General features: G+C 42.8%; 1 long non-coding RNA gene across 1 annotated transcript in view; it reads left to right on the top strand.

Moving 5' to 3' along the window:
• Window positions 1-20,367, top strand: part of LOC144752037 (uncharacterized) — a 287,174-nt gene extending 266,807 nt beyond the window's left edge. The window contains exon 4 of the long non-coding RNA XR_013594011.1: window positions 20,178-20,367. This is a non-coding gene — a long non-coding RNA (uncharacterized LOC144752037). The remainder of the gene's footprint in view (window positions 1-20,177) is intronic.
• Window positions 20,368-21,722: the final 1,355 nt, after the last annotated feature.

Consider the following 21,722-nt stretch of genomic DNA (forward strand, 5'->3'; position numbering starts at 1 on the left):
AAACCACTAACCTGCCACCTTATTTACCACCCCCCAGGCAACTCCACCACTTTCACTAAACACCTGTCTGACCTACTTGCCCACTGCTCCCTACGAGATACGAACAATTTTATTCTGGGCGAGCTCAACCTACACTGGAATGAAGAAAAGAATCAGCTTATCCAAAATCTCAGCGAGTTACTATGCAATAACAACCTCATGCAACACTGCATAGAAACAACTCACAACAAAGGAGCAACCCTAGATGCCATCATAGCCAATCAAGACACAGAAAGGATAAACGCTGCCCATAGATTGGTCCGACCACCGTCTAATCCTTTTCCAAATCACTCACCCAGCCACTATTCAACTCCCCACCCAAGAAGAACCCAAATGGACCAGAAATCGCTCTTGGATCAACAAGACTGACTTCTAAGAAAAAGTCACCTCTCTACTCACTCCCGCCTCGGCTGAGCTTTCCACTACAGAACTCACTGACCACTACAACACTTGCATGTTAACTATTCTCGATCAGATAGCCCCTCTGAAACAAAAAAACCCAGGAACATTCCATCCAGATCCTGGTTCAATACGGACACCAATAACGAAAAGAGACAACTTAGAGTCACAGAAAGACTATGGAGAAGCAACCCCTCCGCTAGCCTTCTCGAACAACTCAAAGCAGCCCAGAGACATTACAAAAAACACATCCACAATGAAAAAACAACTTCTTCTGCTCCGCCCTGGACAATGCAAAAAACAGGCCCAATGAACTATTTAAAATCATCAAGTGACAAACCACAAAGCCCACTACAACTTTCACCCAGGCCTCCACGGAACTCTGCGAAAACTTCGCCACTTTCTTCGAAGAAAAAATCACCAAGATTGAACACTAGCTAGACACCAGCAATGATCCCGCCAGCGAAAGCCTGCCCCTAGATATTATAGAAAACACATGCCCTCACAGCGCAACTACATGAAAGGCCTTCGCTCCCATCACAGAAACCGAGATTATCAAGCTAATCTCAACCTCCAAACCTGCTTCTCACCTCCTAGACCCTATACCAACTAAACTGACCAAAAATCTCAAACTCTCCATAGCTCCTTTCTGGTGCAGAATCATCAACAGCTCCCTGCAATCCGGCATTATACCTGATTGCCTCAAAGTTGGCCAAGTCACGCCACTACTAAAAAAAACACTGCACAGACCTGAACAACTTCAGACCCGTTTCCAATCTCCCCCTCCTATCCAAAATCCTGGAGAAATGCGTCCTCTCACAGCTGACTCAACACATGGACAACATCAACCTTCTTGACCCCCACCAATCGGGTTTCAGAAAAGGTTTCAGCACTGAGACAGCGATCCTGAACATCACAGACGACATCCACCAGTGACTAAACTCCGGACAATGCTGCCTTCTCATTCTCCTCGACCTGTCAGCAGCCTTTGACATGGTAGATTATCAACTTCTCACCAAGGCCATACAAGAAAGGTTGGTGCTGATGAAAAGGTCCTCTGATGATTCACCTTTTTCCTCCAGAACCGCTCGCAAAAGATAAAAATCAAAAACTTTACCTCTGACCTCCACCCTGTCAGCAGTGGTGTACCCCAAGGCTCAGTGCTCTCACCACAGCTGTTCAACATATAGATGGAACCCCTCACCACCATTCTTAAAAAGGCAAAGATCCCCTTCCACCTATACACTGATGACACCCAGATCTATCTAGAAACCTCATCCCCAAAATACATCCTCAGACCCAAAAACACTCTAAAAGAAATTAAACGCTGGCTATCCCAAAATCACCTTAAACTCAATCAAGAAAAAACAGAGATCCTCCTCATCTCCAACAAAGAAGAGAACCCACAAATTGCTGAGTGTCTTAAAGCTTTGGACGCTCTGAAAGGTAATCTCACCCTGGCCAAATCCGTAAAATCCTTAGGAATCACCCTAGACCCCAAACTGGACATGACCAACCACATCAAAAACTCTGCAAAGACTGCGTTCCTCAACCTAAAGCTTCTATACAAAATCAAACCATCCATCCCTGCTAAAGACCTCAAACAAGCCACACAATCCCTGGTGCTATCCAGGCTCGATTATGGCAACGCAATCCTAACCAGCGCCTCAAAATCCAACTTGGCTCCCCTCAGAACAACCCTCAACACAGCGGCCAGAATGGTCACTGGAATCAGGAAATATGATCACTTTTTACCAGCACTAAGAGAACTAAAATGGCTCCCAGTTGAACAGCGAGCCAATTTTAGAACGGCATGCCTCACGCACAAAGCCTTCCACACTGGAAAACCGGACTATCTAGCTGCCAGACTTTAGAGGGCCGGTCAGACGAGAAACCTCAGGAGCTCAAACTCCCTCCTTCTCATCCCCTTGAGAACACGCAAACACAAAACAGCTGCGAGATCATTTGCTGGAACCGAACCCAAAATTGGAACTCCATCCCAGCAGACATCAGAACTATCCCTTCCTTCACAAAATTCAAAAAGCACCTTAAACCCCTTTCTGCCGAACCGCGACCTCCCAAATGGATAGCCACGCTATCCCTGACGCCGGTGTTCTCTGACTATACACTGCTCATATCCTCCTCAGCCCGCCTCAAAACTAACTATGCACATTTTTAAGCGGCCTCACGATCCTGAACCTCAATTCAGCATTCAACAAGGCTACCTCAGGACTCTTCCACTACCCCTAGAAGACTCGGCACTCCTGGACTGCCGAACTTCTTCGGTCTACCGAAATTTAGCATTCAACAAGGCTACCTCTGGACTCTACCACTACCTCTAGAAGCCTCAGCACCCTTGGACTACCAAACGTTTTTGCTGAGGATTGTTCTAATATGTTCTAATATGTTTAACTATCTTGAAACAATGTTGTAAAGCGCTCCGATACCCATGGGTCTGGTCAGCTCTACATAAAACTCCATAATTAAATAAACAACTTTTGCCTAACAAATTAGCAATAACAGCCAAAACAATATTATCACTCCTTTCACATATGCTACATTTGTTATTACATTTAGGTGTGTTATCTTTAATGAATGTTTAGTAAAGGTTTTGTATTATTTGTTACCAGATAGACCCCTTCAAATCTTTCCATTTTTGATGTAATGGTTAGAGCTCAATTCATAGTGCAATTGCTCCTTTCTTCAACCCTGGCCTATTTATTGCTCCTAGTAATCATATCGTTTGTTTTTTCGTTTTTTTTAATCATGCGATGAATGCAGCTTACAAATATATAAACTTTTGGTCCTGCAAGCAGGGGCAGATAAACGTACAATTTTCCAGTTTCTTATACACAGCCGTTTAGCCCACAACCCGGAGGTCGGGCGGCATATATCTTATGCGTTCCATGCATTTAGGTGGTGGTTCAACTTGCATCTAAAGACATCCCTTTTTGCAACACCGCCTTTTATAATAAGGGGAAAGAAAATAAAACGAGAAAAGAAGAAAAAAGAAAATGAACTCAGCCAAGAACAAACCAGAGGCGTGAGTACTCCATTAGGTGCCACTCGTTCAGACATCGTAATCTTGTATAAGGTGGCCACCAATTTTAGATTTGGCTTCTTATTGGCTGTATCCAGAGGCACCTCTTGCATGGCGAAGCATTGCTTTCTGCCAAATGTACCAGAAGTAAAGCCATGTAACGTGTGTGAACAGAGGGTATCATTCAGACATCTCAGTAAAAACTCATCAAACTCGATTACCGCTGGCTCATTTCAAGTGAAGGAGGACTTCAAATCCCACAATTCATTATGTTGTTAAATGAATGCCAAGGACTGAAATAGGATGTCCTTGATGCCAGAGACTCATCTAATAAACTGGATGAAAGGGCAGGCGCTAATTGAAGGACAAATACGCTGAGTGCAGCTGGCCAGGCTATTTACTGCTGTTGCTAAAAATACTTAGCATGTTTGCATTGACACATGCAGGAAACTCGCCATCTTTTTTGATTCGATGGCTTGCAAAGGTTGTCTATGCTTGTAGAAGAATTATATTTTAGTTTAATTATCAGAACCTTATGTTTTTCATGAAGGAATCCTCTGAATGTTGTAATTAACATCTGAGGGGTTTAAATACCGTAATACTTCCAGTTTAAACAGATTTCAACTGAGCGTAAACAGATCTGAGTTTAACCATGCACTCGTCCTCCTGACATCCACTGGTTATTTCTAACAGAATTAAAAAGCGCGAGCCGGCTAATCAGCATTAGTACCACTGCAAAAAGATTCAATTAGGCATGGAACACTTCAGGCGATTTGTGACGTTTCTATTCAACTGTAATAATGCAATGATATAGCTGCTCAACTGTAATAGGTTATTACAATTGATTTTTGATGTTACAAAGCGCTGGCTGAGCCCGCGGCCAAGGTGAAAGGGTGGTCACATAAGTACAGCTGCAGTTTAAACATAGAAAACTAGAGCTTGACTTTCAAACTTTCTTATTTTTTTTTTAATTAACAGTGATCAACAGAAAGGAAATATTAAAAGTTACATGTTTCTTTTTTTAACGCTATTGGTCATTACAGGAAAGATACATGTTTCTACACATTCAGAGCTGCACATTTTTTTTAACTGGACCAACATTTAACTGATTTTAATATCTTTTTGTATCAAATTATTGATTGCATTTTTGATGCATTTAATTTCACATTCTTTTGTTCTACTTTTATTCCATTAGTCATGTCTGTAAACATATTGTGTCCTTCATAGGACTGAGCTAGGTGCCAAGGACTTAAGTGACTTGTGAGAAGGGTAATGATGTGACCGTGTATTATAAGAAATAATATATATTCCCTGCTGTATGTTAAAAGGATAGTGCAAGGCACCTCGAAGCGCAGCTCTTTTGTGACTTAGAGTGTCTTTATAATGTACAGCAAGGCGTATTTTATATTTATAATCAGGTTTTTAAAAGTGTGCTTGCTATTGGGGTACACAGATGAAGCAGGATCGGATTGTGCAACCCTTACACTAGTCACTCCTTCAGATATGCAAATTGAGGGCCTCACTTATGAAAACTGTTGCATCACTGTTTCACTGCACCCTCCTTGGGACACGATGTGCGGGGCTCCATGTGGCAAGGAATGACAGATACGTCAGGAATCCTGACGTATCTGTCAGTGCAAAAGTCACGCATCATTGGAGTTATGTGACAAGCATGATGCAATTCCGGCAATGCATGGGGTAGGCCTGTGCCTATAGCACTGTGTCACCCTCACGCCTGCAGGTTTTGACGCAGCGCGTCCTAGAAGTGTCGCAGTGAAAACTCACAGATTTCACTGCAAGACTTCTACGACCCAGTTTCAGTTGGAATGCCCCCCCTGCATACATTATACCTGATGAAGGTATAACTTGGCGAAGGGCTTTACAAGGTGACGCATCTGCCTAGATTCGTCACCTTGTAAATAGGGCGCAAGTGGAGCATTGATTACGCTACCGCCGTGTCGCAAAAAGTGACGCAACGGCAGCACGAAAGTGCCACAAGGCCTTCATAAATAAGGCCCTTAGTGCCTGTACAACTGCAACCTAATAAGTGCTCAGCACCAGAGGGGGGGGGGGGGTACAAGGCGGCCAAGATACTCACAAGAGAAGCAGGAGTAAATGCATTATTCCATCAAATGAAAGTAGAAGGCTAAGAATAGGCAACTGGAAAATGTTAACTGTAGGTTAAAGGTTAGAGACAACGCCTTTCCATCAATGTGGTGAACTTTAAACAGGTATTTACAAATTTGGGTTTCCAAAATAACTCCCAGTTATATGCAGGCCTTGCACATAAAATGGACGCTTGTTATTTGTAATTTAATGGAGAAAAGAGGACAACGAGTTTGAATAATCGGCGTCTTGTGACGCACCCAGTCACCAATTATAAAGAAAGGACATCAGAACTTGACCATTATAAGATGTTACAGTCCAGTTCTGACGTCACAATGCCTGCTGCCAGAGCAAACAGCTGAGGTGAAAGGCAGGTCAGGTCACGGAGAATAAATGTAGCAGCTGTTTAAAACAAGGCAAAAGATTGCTTTTATTTCTGCTGCTCTAGTTATTCGCTTACAATGAGAAGGAGAGAGAGCATGTTTCTTTTTTGCTCTCCTTAGATAGTTAGAGAAAAGCTAGAATCTTTCTACATGGTTTTACACATTGTAAGCTAGCACCGCTCTTTTTTATTAAACTGATGTTTATTGAACAGGTTTTTGATTTGTATAAGTTTGCCCTAGAGGTTATGTTTTTATTCCTCATGTTTTCAACCATGCTCACTCTTTCATATGAAAGAGCTACACAAGAATATTTTAAGTGGTTTGTAGGAAATGTGATGGTGTGACCATGTATTATATGGGATAAAGTACCCCCTGGCATACCTTATAAGAATATTGCAGGTGACCTTAGCTGTTGTCCTTGTTCCTCTATATGGTTATGGAACTATTTGGTGACTTGAAATATCCTTATAATGTACACAGGGGATACTTTCTCCCTTCTAAATTACCCTGACCTACTAATAACAGTGAACTCTCTCAAAGAAGGGGTCTTGGCCTCATGCTAAGTGCACTCAGCTAATTGCAGAGGTGGCCCAATCCTATTAAATTGTACCCTTAAGTCAAAGGGTTGAAAGAATCCAACAACCAAAGACTTTCAAAGGAAGATATCAGACTGAAAGCATAAGCACAGAAAAATTGAGTGAAGAGTTGTGGGTTATCAGTGTCAATTTCAACTGTTAGTTGTTCCCAATCAGGCATGCGCTTAAAAATGCACTTTAAACCATCAGCTGGTGTTCATCCCCGAGGAGTCTATCCTTGAAAAAGGGTTCAGCTGTTTCTTCCTTCAGCCTGGTCTAGGGTCAAGTATGAAATTGTTCTGTTGTGTGCAAGAGTTCTACTGCATGCAAACGTTTGTGTTGTGCATCAAAGTCATATTTGTTTGGAAGAGAAGGAAAAGGTGCAGCATCTTGATTGAAGCTGCTTCCCATAGCACCACTGAGTGTTTTTTGAGTCGGACCCAGACCCTTGAATGGATGGAGAGTTAGTAACTTTGGTTCCGCTATGAAAATTTTGTTGGTTCCTCACTGGATGCTCAGTGTTACAACTTAATATTAGCCTGTTTCAAACCCAGCCTTTGGCAAACGTTTTTGCAAAACGGGTGGGAATCTTTGCAAAGCGCTTTTACGGCAGATTGGACTCTTTTATTGATCTGATGGATAATCCAGGACATTCATGAAATGAAAAACAACAGTCCCAGGCAGTGAAGAACAAAAGCAATGTAAAACAAGGAGTTCAAGAAAAAATTATATTAAAAAACATTGGATTTTAATGATTACAACAATTCTTGTTGATTTAAAAACAGTATTCAGTAGCTTTCAATAGTACATTAAAAATCATGACACATTAAACAAATAAAGGGAAGGATGATGACAGCTTTGACGCGCGCTTCGTCAGGAAATACCATCAGATTAAAAAATCTAACAGTAAGTAAAACAGCAATTAGAACTCACTTTGTATTATACATTGCTAACTAATTATCATTGGTATATTTGTGTATAGATACAAAATGCTGCTTACATAATTCTGACACATTCAAGATGTCATATACAGTTCCTTTTAATAAAATATACAAACACCCATGGTTGTACATCTATACGATCTTTCAGAAGAAATACTAAATGTAATTATACAGACATCTAAATATATACAGTAAAAATCAAAAACAAGCTTTGAATATGCTGCTTTTACACTTGATAAAAAACATATTAGTGAAGATAGAAATAAAGAAAGGAAAGAAAAGGCTAAAAGAATACGTATTCTGGCATGATTGTACGTGGCTGAAACCTAGATGGTTAACATGGCAGACTCTTTAAAGAGGCTTACTCAAACACATGGAGAAAAGCAACATAGAAGTAAAACCTACTTATATAGTCCATGTTATCCAGGACATTCTACACACTTCCTTTGGGGTCCATTATTGTCTCTTTATATACTATGTGCCTTATCAGATTTCAGATATACAGATACATATATTCCTTTGCCAAGCACATCATGGACAATAGCAGCAGCTTCTCTATGCTGGTCAAAAATGTTCCAGTAACTCAGAACACACAATGACATGCTATTTTCTCAAAATGAATCTTGACCGCGAGAGTGCATTCATTAGGGTCTGTGTGCTAAAAGTAGAAATTGGTAAGTTGCACATATATCTTGATAAAGAAAGGTTACTACAAATTGAAGGACATGGCCTGGGATGAACTGGTCCAAACAAGCACAGTAAAAAATAGTTCAATTTTTCGCCACATGGTAAATCAGCCCTGCTTCGCCCACAAGAAAGTGCCTGCTACATGCCACCATATTACTGCTTGGATGTGCCAGTTCTCCTATGACTGAGGAGCAGGTGGTGGTTCCGATGGAATCTATGTTTACACTGGAAGAGGTAACCAATGGCATAAAGGGCCTAACCAGACAAAAAGTCCCATCACCAAATGGTATGCCGCCAGACTTATATGTCAGTTACCAAGACTTTTGGGGTCCATTGTTGACCTTAGTCTTGAATGCAGCAGTGCGGGAAGGCCCGCTTCCCTCATGGTCATCATCAGTCATAGTCTCAATCTTTACTAAAGGGGATAAAGACAATCCACAGTGCTAGAGGCCCAAATCCCTACTAGATTCAGTTGTAAAGGTTGTCGGGTGGTTGCTTTTAGATAGGCTAGGATGCTGGGCTGAAGACAACAATATAATTTTTGATTCTCAATATGGGTTCCAGTTGGGCAAATCCACCATAGATTAGTGGATGAACCTATATGTGGTGGTTAATAAATACACAATTGCACGCTCAGAGACAATCCACATGGCCTTTATGGAGCTCATAGCGCCATTCAACCATGTCAACCAGAGTAAGTTATGGAAGATCCTCCTAGGTCTGGGCGTGGACCCTAATATAGTATTGTTTCTGCATGAGCTTCACACAGAGACATCTGCTAGAGTCAGTCGTTCCAACGGTTCCTTATGCACTGATAACTTTGAGACGGGCCATGGGGTTCGACAAGGTTGCATCCTTGCACCTTTTTAATTCACTTTGTATGTAAATGGCTTGGAACAGGCATTAATTGCAGCAAAAGTAGACTGCCCATTATTTGGCACTCATCTCTCCTACCAGTACTTTTATAATAAGATGACGCAGTTTTGCTAGTGAGAATGGCCAATGGTCTACAAACCCTATTTAATACATTTGACTCCTTTATGAGGGTTTTATGCCTTTCAGTCAATATTACTAAATCCCACGTTATTGTGGTGGGCCCAGGAAACCCAGAACAAAATCTTTTAGCCTGAATGGGCACTTATCGGCAAAGGTGGAGAGTTTTGCCTACTTGGGTGTGCTATTTGACCCCAATCTGAGCTGGAAGCCCCTGATTGGGGCCAAAGGTCAGGAGCTCCGGATGACCATAGGAGCAGTCTTTAGCTTTGCTCCTGGGCTGGCAAGTAGACCCTTTCCAGCCCTTGTCAAGATTTATCAGACCAAGTGTGATTCCAAAGCTCTTTGTGGGAGTGATGTTTGGTGTTTTTTGGACCCACGTGAACACCTCGTGTGTTTCAATCACGAAGGTAACATAGCCACCTGTTGCAGGTATGCCCTGTTCTAACAATTTCATAGTCATTGTATGTCTGCAGTTTTCTTTAATGTTAGGAGTGTTTGCAAATTCGTCATCCCGATTCCCTGAACCACTGCTCATGGACTCAACCGTTCCTAAATGGAAATGGCTTTGCCTATGTGCAAAGCTGCTGGACCGGATGGGCTGCCAAGTGAATTTTATAAGACATTTGCTACACTCTTGGCTCCTCGGCAGTTAGAGGTATATGCGGAGGCGTATGACAGTGGGTCTTTGCCACCATCGCTTTGGGAGGCCTTGCTGGTTACACTATTGAAACCTGACAAACCCCCTAATCAATGCGGATCGTACAGACCACTCTCCATCATGAATGAATGAAACATAATTTATAACGCGCAAACTTTGCCCAACGGGCGTCAAGGCGCCTAACCAAACATTGTCCAGAGTCAGAGAGCATGCTACTGATAGGCCTCGATGAAGAGCCGCGTTTTTAATGCCTTCTTAAAAAGAGCCATAGAGGGTTGTGCTTTTAACTCGGAGGGGAGGTCATTCCACAATTTAGGGGCAATAGAAGAGAAGGCCCTTCCACCCCATCTGACTCTATTTGTTCGAGGGACAAATAAGAGATTTTTAGAGGCAGAACGAAGGCTTCTGCTGGGGGTCTAGGGGACAAGAAGGGAGCCAATGGCTTCAGAACCTCCACCTGATAGAGCACTGAAGACCAGGCATAGCATTTTAAAAGTGATCCTAAGATGGATCGGGAGCCAATGCAGACTCTTCCTGGCTAGAGTAGCAGAGGAGCTGTTAGGAACCCCCAGAACAAATTTGGCAGCCACGGTCTGAAGGCGTAAAATCAGGCTCTTGTTGGTTTCTGCATACAGAGCGTTACCATAATCCAGCCGTGATGCCACAAGAGCCACCACGGTCTGCTTCCGGGCTTGGGGGGAGAGATAGTGGGCTATTTTCCTAAGAGTCTTAATGACTCCCCAACAAGTGGACACGGTTCGATTGACCTGCTGCGTCATAGCCAGTGATGTATCAATAATCACGCCCAGATTACGGGCTGATTTTACAGGCACAAGACATACTCCCAAAGAGGGGGGCCACCAGTCACTGGACCATATGTTTTGGTCTTTACCGAAGATCAGGACCTCGGTTTTCTCTCCGTTCAGCTTCAGTGAATTTAGAATCATCCATTCGGAGACTGCCTGCATGCAGTTCCTGAAGCTGAACGCGGAGGTACTCACCGAGTGGGAGAGGGACACCATGATCTGCGTGTCATCGGCGTATGACACCACCTCCATCCTGTGCGATCTTACTAACCTGGCAAGTGGGGCCACATAGATGTTAAAGAGGGTCGGACTCAATGCCGACCCCTGTGGGATCCCACAATGCACAGGCTTAGCAGGGGGAGAGGAACTCTCCTAGCTTGACCCTCTGCTCTCTTTGGCTGAGGAAAGAGGACAGGAGGCTCGGTGCTGGGCCCTCCACCCCTATCTCCTTTAGCCTAGTTGTTAAGGTCAGAGGAGATAGGGTGTCTAAAGCTGCAGTCAGGTCGAGCAAGACCAGCAAAATAGTCTGGCCTTGGTCAACCCTAGATCTGATATTGTCAACCACTACCGTGAGAGCCGACTCAGTACTGTGAAACTTTCTCAAACCGTGCTGGGATTGGTCCAAAAACCCAGAGACCTCAAGAAAGGAAGTCAAGTGCTGATTAAGATGGCATTCAAGCATTTTAGCTGGAGCAGGCAGCAGTGAAATAGGGCGAACGTTTTTAAGGACTTCAGGATCCAGAGTCGGTTTTTTAAGCAGGGCTTGACTATAGCCTTCTTCCAGACAGCAGGGAAAATGCCCTGAATCATGGCACAGTTCATTATCTCCAAAATAGGGGGCAGCAAAGTTTCCCTACATTCTTTCAGGATCTTCAAAGGGCAGGGATCCAGTGGCGAGCCTGATTTAATTCTATTTAGGAGAGAATCTAATTGCTCCAGGGTAAGGGGTGGGAAATCGATACCAAAATCTTGGCGAAAGTGATTGCCACTAGACTTCAGCCCTTGGTGCCCCTTCTGGTCTTGCCAGATCAGTCTGGTTTTGTGATGGAGTGATCCACTATGCACAACCTGTTACACTATTTTCCACGCTGTATTACTTCGACCCTGACTCTCAAGCCGTTGCTGTGCTACTGGACGCAGCAAAGGCCTTTGACTCTGTGCATTGGTCCTATATGTTCACGCTTCTGAATAGAATGGGGTTCCCCCCCTTCTTTCTCCAATGGATTCAGGTTCTTTATAGTGGTCCGGTCGCCAGAGTATGAGTCAATGGCAGGGTCTCGTCCCTATTCTCCATAGAAAGGGGCATTCAACAAGGTTGCCCCTGTCCCCCATACTCTTCTCTTTGATAATAGAACCCCTAGCATGCAAGCTCTGCCAAAAACATTCAGCAGCGGCTTTAGGATTTCCGAAACGCCCTCTGATAGTATGTGATAGCTATCTTTCACCGCTACTGAGGGAGTATGTTCAATTTGAGAGGTTTTCTGGTTTGGGCATTAATTGGTCCAAGTCTGTGGTTTTTCCTTTAACAGAGCACACAAAAGAGGTTGAACTGGACTTCCCACTGTCCTGGACTACAGAGCCAGTAAAGTACCTGGGAGTGATGATCCATTGAGCGCCCATGGTGGTGGTCACAGAGAATTATGGGCGTGCCGTTATATGTATAGCGGAGCAGGCGGAGAGGTGGGCACATCTTCCCCTATCACTGGCGGATAGGATCGCTGTCGTAAAAACTGGTTTTCCTACCTAAGCTGTTGTTCCTTTTCATTAATATTCCCATTAAGCTTAATCGTTATACTATCAGAAATTCAGAAATTTATTCAGATTATATTAGGGAGAACAGTAATTCTCACCCCATAGCTGATCTTATTTGGACTATCATCAGACTCTTTAGAAAAAGAACAACGGTCTTTGATTTTTATTATGATGTCCGAATTTCGTGCATGCATCACCCAGGAATGGATTAGCCCTGAACCACCTTCTTTTCCCAAGTGGAGGGCTCGGTTACTAGCCAAATTTAATTTCGAACTCGCTATTTATGCAACAAAAGGACGAAAAAGGAAACAACTGGGGAAGAAAATCTGGGCACCGATCCAACAATGGATCCAAGGGGAAACGAATTGGTAAAATATGTGATGTACTATCGTCAAAAAGTATATTTTTTTTCTGCTTTTCTTTATTTTTTAATCTCTCTATTGGAGAAATCTTTTTTTTTTGCTTTTATGTCTTGAATGCTATGCTTTACAATGAAATAATCTGATTAGTTTGCACAAAAAAAAAAAACCTTAAAAAAAAAAAAGAAAAAACCTTAATCTGGCCTTCTTCCAAACTTTGCAGTCGGCTATACTTAAATTTGTCTGGGGGGGTAAGAAATCACGATGCCGCTGGGATCTTCTAGTGCAGCCGTTTGACAGGGGTGGCTTTGAAGCTCCGGATTTTCGCCAATACTACCTTTGTGCACAAGTGCATTTCGCGCATTATTGACATTTTCCGGAGTGCTTTCAGCCGCACGTATCGGTTGAGGCAGACGCTGTTCGCCCTATTCCGGTGCAGGCTATGGTCTTATCGGGCGGTTCCGGTGGGCCTCGGCAGGAGATTTACCCTTCCTGGTGTACGTCTTCGGCATTCGAGGCTCTGGCTACTAGAGTTCAACTTCCGTATCTGTATGCCCCCTTTCTGCCCATAGCTTCTCATCCCGGAATTTCAGCTGCGAGGGAGCCCGCTGCATTGAAAGAGCTTTCGGGTGCGGGTATAGTCCAGTCCGTATGGGCGACCTGTACGCAGGGGGTCAATTCAAAACTCTTGAGGCAGCCCTAACTGACGTTAATCGTCCTTTTATGTTCAGATTCATGTATGTCCGCGTCCGGCAGGCCGTACGGGATGTATATCCGAACTTTCCCGAGGAGCCTACGACTCTTAGGGCATTGTGGAGTGGTGTGGCTCACTGGTTAGAGGCGGCAGACCCGGAAGCAGAAGTCGGCCCGGGACCAGGGTTCGATTCCTGACGCGGCAGGGTCGCGGACCAGGGTCAGCGGACTCGATAATTCTCGCCTCGGTGCCTATTCTAATAAGGGGTCGCACTCGGCAGCTCTGGGCATTAGCTTGCCTAATCTCCACAACGGCCCCATCAATGCCGGGGATGCCTGGCTCCACCTTGGGGATTCCCAGCAGGGACCATCCCACAGGGAAAGCCAGGACGGGTTCCCCAGCGGTATACAGCGCCAGGACGCCGGCTGGCAACAGTGCGCTTTACAAGTATACAGATTACATTACATTACATTACATTACATTACAGGTAATGTTAACGGGAGCAAGCCGTAAGGGACTTATTAGTCTGCTTTACTATGCCTCTCAGAGGGAAACTGAGTTTGAGGATCATCAGTCGCGTCAACGCTGGCAAACTGCGATGGGCAGCCCGCTTCCGATGGAGATATGGCCGACCTGTTGTCAACTCACAGGACGCCTAACTGCCAATTGTAATCTCAGGATTATTCATTTTAAGTTTTTTGCACCAAATATATTATTCTCAACTACAACTACATAGGTATGGTCTTCGAGAATCTGCTAAGTGTGTGAGATGTGGAGTAGAAGATGCGGATTTCTTTCATGTGGCCTGGCTGTGTGGGAAGGTTTTGGCGTTCTGGGCTGAGGTGGCTCACATACTATCGGACGTGGTATTGGAACTTGTTTATTGTACTCCTGAGATATGTCTCCTGGGTTATGTCAATCGCTTAAAGACTGCCAGCCGACGCTTTGTGGCGGTCTCCACCCTGATGGCAAAACGGATGGTGGCGAAAAGATGGGGTTCGCGATCTGCCCCTACTATAAAACTGTGGCTCACGGACCTGGCTTACTGTAGAGACCAGTTGCAGACTTATGGGAAGGAGATGCCTGAGGCTTCCTGCCCTAAGGACTTCAGGAGCCTTATGACGACATACATGATTGCGCACCCTGATTTAGTTGGGGAGGAGCGGCTTGGCACATAGTGTTGCTGTGAGTTTTTTTCTTGGATCTATCACTGTTTGGGGACACTTGGCATTGTTGATCCTGAATGCTATATTGTATTGTTGCGAGGAGGCTACTCACTGTACACAATATCCGACATGCGGCACATGCCTTACTGGAGTTGTCTCGATGGAAGGACTTTGAAACAATTGAATTACCTGGTAGGTGGGGTAGGGGAGGTGGTGGGTTGGGGGGGAGTTGAGGTGTTTTCTCCTTTATGGTAATGTCTACATATACATGAAGGTATCGTGCTGAGACATCTACATTCTATTGGTTTCTATATGTATGCTGGCTACGATATGCATATAACCTGTGGATGTATACTGTATGTTGGTTTCTTGAAATGCTAATAAAAATTATTTTTAAAAAAAAACATTCCTAAATGGAGAAGGAACAAAACGTTTGTAGAAATTAAGGGTTTTGAACAATGTGGGAACTTTTTATCCTTACAAGCGTGCTAAACCTTTAGCCAATACACAGAGTATATCCGCTCAGCTGAGGCGGATTTCCCTTCCCACTTCAGACGTCTCTGAAAAGTGTGAATAGCGCTTTCTAAAAAAGCACGACTGAACTACTCAGATTTACACTGTTATTATAAGAATCAAACCAACGCTGGCGGGGCCAGGTGGAGGGAAAACTTCTCAGACGTCTACTCTGTGTGCCACAAAGTTCATCATCCTTCTGTGTACATGAAGAGCTGGGGTCAGGTATTTAAGTCACCAGATTGCCTTGCGCCCTCTGCTGAGTTGGGTTAGGATTTGGTCCAGGGAGGAGCTGGGTCTGATTCGATTAATTATGAGGGATTGTATGGCACTTGACCAGGCCTATAAAATTCCATGGTTTAGGTATATAAGGGACTCTCTCTCCAATCTGGCAAGGCGGGAGATGTGTACCAACTCCGCGGATATCCATAGATGGGACCAGAAATGGGTAAAAGAACATTATAGGAAAGGGGTAGAGTTGTTGAAATCCACTTTTTAGGAAATATGTCTTCACTACCACCACATCAGTCATGGGGCCATATCTTACTGTAGTAAAAAAAATAGGGATAGATATTGCCTTGCAAAACTCCGATTATGATAACAAATCTCAATGCAAATATAATGTCCTGCACTGTTTACATGGAACCCAGGAGAGTTTTTAGTGTACCAGTTTTCAAATGAAAGATTTCTTACAAGTACACCGGGCTTTTATATATTTACAGATGTTATTAGATGAATATGTCATAGCAAATGTTCTAAGTTATTTAAGAGCTGTATTTATTATGCGAAAGAACTGGAATGAATAATTGAATGTTTTGGTAATTGTATATTTATTGATTTTTTTTCTCTGTGCGTAGTGCTCTTATATATAGTGTTGGAAATTGCCCTGTTTGCAGGGTTATCCCCAAACCTTTTGCTTCTTCCTCCTATTTTTTTCTGACCTGTGTTTGTTGGCAATAGGACACTGGGCACTTTACCACTGCTATTCAGTGCTAAAGTGCATATGCTCTCTGTGTAAATTGTTATCATGATTAGCATATCTGATTTACTGGTAAGCCCTTAGTAAAGTGCACTGAGTGTGCCAGGGCCTGTTACTAGTGGGCCTTCAGCACTATTTGTGCCACCCACATAAGTAGCCCTGAAAAGATGTCTCAGGCCTGCCACTGCAGTGCCTGTGTGCAGTTTGTTAACTGCCAGGTCAACCTGACACGTGCACCCACTTGCCAGGCCCTAAACTTCCCTTTTTTTTTTTACATATTAGTAACCCCTAAGGTAGGCCCAAGGTACCCATCTGGGCAGGGTGCAGTGTATGTGAAAGGTTGAACATGCCCTGATGTGTGCGGCATGTCCTGATGGTGAAATACTGCCAATTTCGTTTTTTACTGTTGTAAGGCTATCTGTTCCCATAGGATAGAATGGGAAGTTTGATTATAAAATCTTATAAGCATAACTTCCCCTGGGACCCAGATAGGAAAATAAAGTTTAGTATGCCTGAACTCAGAATGTCAAAATGCATCTTTTAGTGATGGCGATTTTTACCTTCTGTGTTTGAAAATACCTCTTTTAGAAAGTAGGTATTTTCTTGCTTAGCCATCCAGTGTGCCTCTGCTAGGATGTGTATTGACAGTCTGGCATTGTAGTGAGGATGAGGATGGGGCTGGGGATGTACAGTGGCTCCAGAGAGTCTGGATGAGTCAGCGCTAGGCTGAATAGGCCTGGTCTGCATTTGGAGTGGTGGGAGGAGTAGCACATGCACCTGAATATAGCTGAGCCTGCCTTCCACAATGATGGCTCTGCACACCTGAGTTGTGTCTGGAGCCAGGACGCACACTGACAATGGAGGTTGTTGTGCACTTGCAAAGTGCCCCCAGAACTGGTTTGACTGGGCTCAGAGCCCTGGGCTAGGAGAGAACAAAGAGATTTACTGTATAAAAAGAGGGGCCCAAACTTTTAGATCATCTCCTGAATTCAAGAGGACCCTTTGCCAAGGAGAAGAGCTGGAAATACTGACTGAGGAGAAACACTTTGCTGTGTGCTGTGTGGGGTTGGCCTACAGTTGCTGTTTCTGCCAGGGAATGGAAAAAGACGTTGCAGTGTGCTGTGCACTCTGCTTGAAGGAGATGTCCAAGGACCTGTGTGTGCTGGCCTACTGTTCTGAAGTCTCAGGTACACAAATACTTCACCCTCAGCTCCCCTGAACTCTGCTGCTGTGAGTTCTGACCAGCCAGGAGATGCCTGTGCCTGTATTGGACCTCTGGAGGTTGTTACTGCTGTTTGGGAGCTGGAAGAGAGAATGAACTTGAAGAACTACAAAAACAACACATCGATCTTCTTGAAACTGTTTTTCTGATGCATCTCCATGGCACGAGAAGAATTTCCATGCATCGCCGTGCTTCTACGGAAACCGACGCACCGCCTGTCGCCCCTGTATAAATCGATGTATCGAGGGCTCGCGGCCGAAGAAACCTGATGTAGTGCTACTCGCTGCCACTGCATCGATTACTGACGCATCTCTGATTTCAACGCATCGCACCTGTGTGATAACTTTTCCTGATGCCTCACCTGCGGACCAGAAACGTCACAAAGAATTGATGCATCACTTCCCCCTACAGACCGGAATCGATGCATCACTTCTCCTGCGTGCAGCAGAACTGTTGCATTGCCTCTCCAAGGTCTCAGGAACTGAAGCATGTCTTTGTTTTCGATGCTTCTTCACTATGCATCTGTTCATTCATAGTTTTCTATGGTACAAGCTCTTGAAACCTTTTGAAAGTCATATTTTTAACTGAGTGGGTTGGATTTTTGTAGTTTTAGCCTTGTTAAGTTTATATAAAGATATTTTATTTTTCTAAACTAAACTGGTGTGGTGTCCATTTGTGGTGTTTTTACTACTACGTTACCGTGCGTATTACACTGAGAACAAATGGCAGTTGTTATAAGAATAGCAATCAGCACCTCCGTAACGTTTTGCACAATATAAAGGAACTACGTATATAATCGTGCTCAATACAAAACACCGTGCACTTACTCAGTGTTACCCCGTATGAGGAAAACCAAGATTCACCTCAATAAACAAATTGAAAATATGCAATATAGAGCACAGCAAAGTTGTTTAGGAGACTGACTTTACTGTCGGTCAATTTTTATTTCGAACAATCCAGTGGAGAAAAGCAAATATGTGCACAGTCATATATGGTCCAAACGCAAGACAATCCAAATGAAATATTGCCGATATATGAAATATCAATAAAGTTTATCATATCGTTGGAATGTTGTAGTCACGTTGATGCAGACAGCCGACACGTGTTTCGTCGTGTCGATGACTTCTTCAAGGCTCAAACGCGGACTGAAGTAGACACAAATAATGTCCTTGCCCTCTAAATGTTCTGTAGAAGAATAAAGTGAAACATTGGGAAGGATCGCAATGTCAAGCGTCCAAGGAAAAAATAATACTTGGAGACGCTTGGCGGGAATGTACCTCGTACTGTAATGAGATCTAGGGTATGTAGCTAGAGGGCACACTGCATACCAGTAGGTATCTGTAAAGTGTTAGTGCCCATGTGTATCACCATTCGGAATGGGAGCAATCTTTAAAAAGTTAGAGTCAGAAGACTCATAGACAAATCCGAGAAAACACTGATGTATATTAGCATTAGTGGCCAATGACTGCCTCAAGTTGGAGACACACCGTTTCGAAAATATGGTCCTGCACAAAGAAGGAATCCTGTGAGTGTTGGTACAATCAGGCTATAATCTGAGGTACATTATATGATTACCATTGCGGATGTTAATGGTTGGAATTGAAAATTGCTGTCTGTTGAATATAAATATGTTATTTGGGGCCAGATGTAGGTCGCAAATTACCGGTCGGTAACGGCCGATTTCGGCTGTTACTGACTGGTAATTGGTTTTTGAGATGTAGGGCGCCCGAATTTTACAGAATCTGTAAATTTACCGATTTGGTAAAATACCGACTCAGTATATTTACCGAATCGGTAATTCCAGATGTAGGTGGCACTTAAAATAGTGCCACAGGCCCTTAAGAATTCGTTATTTACCATGAAATACTATCTCATGGTAAATAACGAATTCCTGTGTACATGCACATCTGTGCATGTTCACCTGTGCAATGTGGCACACTTACATGCCCTAAGGGCATGTAAGTGTGTCACATTGCACACAAGCCAGAATCAGGGGTGCAACAGGGTGTCAAAGTGACACCCTGTCCCCCTTGTACATTCGGTAATTTTACCGAATCGGTATTTACCGATTCGGTAATTGACATTGATTCCTATGGGCCTCAAGGCACATAGGATTCAATGGCAATTACCGAATCGGTAAATACCGATTCGGTAATTACCGAATCTTACCGATTCGGTAATTGATTCGGTAAATATACCTACATCCCGATTGCCAGTTCTTAAATACCGAATCGGTATCCATCTTACAGATACTGAATTAAGTGGTACCCTCATATTTTGAGCCTTATACCTACATCCCGATTGCCAATTCTTAAATACCGAATCGGTATCCATCTTACAGATACTGAAGTAAGTGGTACCCTCATATTTTGAGCCTTTATTTGATATCGAAGTAAGTGTTGTACTCATTATTTGAGTCGTTCTCTGTCTGTTGTTCTAGGAGATATGTTATGCTCGCATCTAATGGAACTTGAGTAAACGGGCAAATGTTCTGTTCTATATCCATATCCCAAACCATAAGATTGGCAAAAGAAATAAATGTTCTTACTGTTGAGTCAATATAAAAACATGTTAAGTTGATTCATACTGCATGAGAGATGAATGAATCAAACAAAAAGGCGTAAGGTGCTACGAGATAAGTTCTGTATATTGTGTTGATTATATGTGATTTCTGGCCTGGGCATTTGTACATTGGTGCTTACTGTATGTGAAGAAAATCAATTATATACGTGTTATATTCTGAGTACATTTGGTCATAGCAGTCTATTATGTTTTAGTACTGTTAAGTTTTTCTAGGTTCTCATGTACATAATATATGTTTTATGTAACCACATTGTAACAGTTTTGTCATGTCTTGTTCAGTTCTAGTGCAATAGACGGTTTCCTGATGAAGGCAGCAATGCCGAAACGCGCGTAGTCTACATCTACCGCATTGCCCCCATCAACTTCACGTCTATCGTTTAATGATGATGCAATTTTATACTGAATAGCATGAATTAATGTATATGAATTTTGTCACATATCATTTATACAAATTGTTTTGAAATTAATTATTTGGTCAGATAAGTAATTTTTATACATATATAAATATATATGTATACAAAAAAAACGAGAATTCAAAAATATTAATAAGACTGAACATTAAAATGATAAAGATTTTCTTAGACATATGTGTGTTATTTTTGGTTAACTTGTGATGTTTCAACTGATACTATTTTGTGTTTGCACATTATGATAAGACCTAGAACTGTTTATGTCAATTATTTGACCTAACTAGCTACAGACCTTTACTTAAAGTGTTGGTACAATATAATTGGCACATTGCTTTTGGGATAAGCCTGTCTACTCATGCCAAGCTACCAAGGGGGTGACCAGGGGTTATCTAAAGTGTGTATTCCCCTTACCCTGACTAGAAGCAAGGGACCCTATTTGGACAAAGGTACCTACCTCTGCCAACTAGAGACGCCCATTTCTAACATATAAGCTAACATGAAATTGTATGCACTATTTTTACAGATGTTGTGTCTTTTAAGGTCTTAATCAAACCGAATAAAGAATTTCATTTGATTTTACTACAAATCTAGACTCAACCTCATTGACTTCAATCATCACCTGTATCTGCATTCTCCTGTAACCAAAGAAAGTGTGGTATAGCAGCAAGAGACGTCTGCCATACAACTGGGGAAACAGGGCCAAATGTACTAAGCATTATTAAGGCTGCAAAAACTCTGATTTAGCTTTTGCGGCTGTAAACTTTTTTTTAGATTTACTAATCCCATGTTAGGAGTTGAAAGTGTTTAATTTTCCCTAAAATTTACAGACTCGGTATCTGGAAGGGGTGGGTTGTTGGAATCCCTCCCAAATACTGAGTGGATATGCTTTGCATAAATGTTTTGCCTCTGAAGTCTGGTTGCATAAAACACTAAAGCAATCAAGACCTCAAAGGCAATGGTAACCCATTCACTAAACGAATTCCTTTCCCTTTGTGATTTTAAAAACAAGTTTATAGGGGAATAGACAGTGGTCCATGGGACCACTGCCAACTCTTAAACAAGCCAAAGAAAAGCTTTTTTTGAACACAGACCAGTTCAGGAGAAAGCCTTCATTAAAAAAAAAGTTCTATAGTTAAAACCGAACATAGACATGGTGCTGTGCTGACCCCAACAGGCCACCATACCTGTGATGGTATTCAGTCGTAGTGAGTCACAATTTGCAACCTATGTCCTTAAAGTTCATACTGTAGGTTGGATTCTGACCAAAAAAAGATTTAGATTTTTACAAACCAACCTATTTGTACATAGGACTTTTGGTAACATTCTATACTGGTCTCACAAATATGGGTCATAATTCACGACCAGTTATTCATTCATCTTTTCCCAGTTTCAAGACCTGGTATCGGCTCAACAT

The sequence above is a fragment of the Lissotriton helveticus genome, chromosome 4_2 (genome assembly GCF_964261635.1).
Source record: "Lissotriton helveticus chromosome 4_2, aLisHel1.1, whole genome shotgun sequence".
NCBI classification, from domain to species: domain Eukaryota; kingdom Metazoa; phylum Chordata; class Amphibia; order Caudata; family Salamandridae; genus Lissotriton; species Lissotriton helveticus.